Source organism: Branchiostoma lanceolatum, chromosome 11 (genome assembly GCF_035083965.1).
Source record: "Branchiostoma lanceolatum isolate klBraLanc5 chromosome 11, klBraLanc5.hap2, whole genome shotgun sequence".
NCBI lineage: Eukaryota > Metazoa > Chordata > Leptocardii > Amphioxiformes > Branchiostomatidae > Branchiostoma > Branchiostoma lanceolatum.
In genome coordinates, this window is record NC_089732.1 from 9,872,341 (window position 1) to 9,876,348 (window position 4,008).

Sequence of the window (4,008 nt, forward strand, 5' to 3'; positions counted from 1 at the left end):
GAGATACGGGCCTTTTCAGAACGGGGGCTCCAAAATGGGGGTGTGATAGGGGATGAATTTCCGCTTTTTTAATTTCAGAAAAAGAATATCTATGACATTTTTTTGCAACCTTGCTGTCACAGTGCACTTATTACAAGCTCCTATATATTACTATTAAATGTCTTTGCCACAAGTTACTTAATTCTCGAGTTATACGTCAAAACATGGTTTTGACGCTAGCAGTTCGTGGTCAGAGCTTTGCAAAAGTGGACATTTAGGCGTATTTTACATTACCATATGAACCATAACCAAGCAGATGGTTGGAGGGAAAATCGTAACTTTTGCTTGGAGATTCATAAGGGCACCTATGCCATTCTTTGGCTTCCTTGTTGTCACAATGTACGCCTTATGAACTCTTAATTCTATTCCACTTTTTTTCGCCCAAAGTTGCAAGAAATGATATTCTAATTTCAAAAAGTTATGTATCTAACCTTGATTAAGATTACCTGTACAAAGGCACTCATCAGCATAATTCATCCGACACGCCTTTGGTGCCAGGACCACAAGTGAAAGACACAGTCTTTGGAAGCAACTAAACTTTTGCAGAGCTTAGGTAGAAAATCTGGCATTGCCTTTGTACGTTGCATTGGGGAAAAAGCTTAGAAGAGACGAGGTTGAAAGGATGGTACGAAAAGCATAATACACACAATTTTGTTTTAAATTTCAACTGCTTCTGTTATTTATCATGTAATGCTACGTTATTGCTTTTTTTCAACAATGCCCAGAAACAGGACATCTTTGAAAGTCATTCATTTTTGCAAGCAGATCGCTAAAAAATACTTATTAATGGACAAGAAACAACGTACCAACATGGCTTTACTTGTGGTCTAAGTTTTACTTGTGGTCTAAGCAACATAAGTATATGCACATTTTCGGCATTCCATTATAGAAACAGCCAAATGTTTAACAAAATTGCACCAATACATCGTACAATACATACGTGTGTATCACATCAACAATTGTGACGTTTTTTTATCAAAGCGAGAATACCAAATTCACATTGATGAATTATGATAATAGTAGCATTGCACCCACTTTTAATCAGACTCCAGTTTCTGTCATATAACAAGTAGGACACCTCAGTGCACGGAATTCGTTAACCGTCATTTCGCTTCAAACTCAGTTCACACAATAAGCTCCAGTTGTGAATGGAAAATAGAAAAATAGAAAATCGGTGCAGTCCTATCATTTCATCATTTTGTTCTACCTTCATTCTGTGCTACAATTTTGACAAAAGCTCTGACTACTAAAGTATTCCCAATCGTTATAACAATATTCATCATTGCAAATTCAACAGCACAGAAGGCCACTTTGACTTGATTTTATGGATGATATGGCGTCTGGACCCCCCCCCCCCCAAACTAATGCATGCGAACGGAAAAAGATAAAATAGATATATGTAGGCAGTATCATTTTCCCATCTATGTGATTACGGAGGTTATGAAGATACTGGAACACACAGTACTTCATATATCAGACACTAGGCCCTTTATCATTGCTCTTTTAATCAAGAGGAGTGTTGGAATGCTATAGAAAACCAAGGACATTATATAATGTCCTTGAGAAAACAGTTTAACAAAATAACTTCAGAACCTACTCTTAGACTAATGACTGTTCTTTTAGCCAAGAGCCCATCAAACAGCTCCCCCGGCGCCCACGGCTATATTGCATCGTTAAGTAACCCACATACATTACGGCATTTTGAAAGGTAAATTGGATCTACTGACAGACAAGCAGACAAAACAGCACTGCATCCGTTCAACATCTTCTTTTTGCACAATAAGATAACTGAAATTTGGACATGGTAGCCCTTCAGAATGTGACAAATTACGCTCTACCACGTCTATTGGTAAATGCAAAGGAAACATATCATTCATGACCCAATACCCAATTGTGTTGTTTGGGAAATGTCTTAAATGTCGTGATTTGTGATTTTGAATGGTCATATTTTCAAAATCAAGGTCAAATGAGCCCAATAAACGCAAACCCCTTTGCGAGTCTTTCGCAATTTCCCAATTCCCGAAAACACGGAAATTTTGCAATTTGACGGTCGTCTTAGATACTTTTCGGGTCGCGGCCGGCAGCGGTACTGCAGATTAGGCTCTGGTGGGGTATGTCGTTGATTCTTGTAAAAATGTGAAAACGCATAATACACTAGACGTAATGTTAATGAAAACGCTCACAAACTAGTCCCGAATTCTTCACACACATTTCTAATTACCATTCAGACTTTTGAAAACACTTCTTGACATAAAAATGACTGATCTTTAAGTGCGGGCGTGGAACTCATGTCACGCCAGTCGAAGCGCCACCTATATTTATGTACACATCACTTTTTCTCCGTTATGAGCTGGTTAAGGATATATGTGGACAATATTTGCTTTCATTTCATAACTTAAGCACAGGGGAACCGTTTGATGAGCTGGATTTAGTTGTTCCGCCGTCATGGGGTGTATTATGGACATGTGTATCACGTACCCAGATCGTAATGCGCATATGGTATCTGGTAGATACTTGGTCAACGTTGCATCAAATCAACGCGCATGGAAAACGATCCATTTTCTTTTTGTACACAACTATTTATTATTTACCAAAGTATGGGATATCGTCTTTTTATATATATACGCGAACACGGCCTCGCGTGTATTTGCCTATGTCCGGTGACATGCTAATATTTTCTAGTGCGTGCTGATGTGAGTGATTCTACGATATCCGATTGTACACGGATGTTACGTATTGTATAGCGACAAAGATCCTTTTCTTAAAGAATTACATACCCTGAAACCACACACGATGTGGCAATACTATTCTAACCGATTCACCAGACCCCTTGGACCTTATGGTGGATCCTCGCAGAATCTTACATACTATTATTTTCTAGTGCATGCTGATGTGAGTAATTCTACGATATCCGATTGTATACACGGATGTTACATGTTGTATAGTAGTACTGAGTAGCAAGAACCGAATTTTTAAAGCATTTTCAAAGTCTTCATACCCTGAAACCACACACGACTTGACAATACTATTCTAACCGATTACCCTTCGACTAAGATGGTGGATCCTCGCAGAATCTTACGTTTTCCCTTTCCGCATTCGTCCTTCACCCACATGTAGGAAGACGTCTGGCTATGGTCTGCCGATTACGATGATAATAGTAATTATAGAGTCTAAAGAGAAAGTGAATAATATGTCGGAGAAAGTGAAATTACAAGGCTTGATTGAATCTTTTCGACAATTAGGGCACCGTACATAATCCGCTAATTGTTCGCAACATGAAGGTAGCTTATTATGAAGAATCAATGTAGCTTCCTCAGTGCAGGCTAGACTGTACGTGTCATGACGTCAGTACACACATTCTTAAGACGTTTAACAGATGTGAGATAAGTACATAGATCGGACTTTCATTTACATATCTGAAGACTTGTACATGCATAAAAGCCCGACGCCCAGACCTCACAGTTATCAGACTGGCTGTGCAGAGAAGATGTCCTCTTCAACTGTGCAGAAAGGTAAGATATCGTACTTTATCGTACCTCCCTAAATAGGCTAAATCAACAGAGTAGCAATGTAGCATTGAGTGTGCAAATGTTCACTTAACATTATGTATTCAGTGTCGTTTTGCAGTATGTACCTGTTGTTGAACGTACATGGGGTTTAGCGTGTTACTTTAAAGTTCTCAGTTCTATTCTCATTTTACCTGCCATTCATGCCATACACATATATATCATGTATCTGAAGCAACTTTTCAAAACCTTTTTAACTGTAAGTCAGAAAGAAACAAGAACCACCGCAAACACTCCAGTTTCGCCTTAGCGCGAAATAAAACCCACGCGAACTTAAATGCATTCACAGTATCACGTCAGTCTACCAGGTCTACCCGGCCTTTTCCGTAAACCCTTGTTTGAATGCAGATTGCGTGATGTAGCCTTACCCTTGGTGTGCCTTGTTGTTTCTCGCCAGGCCGAA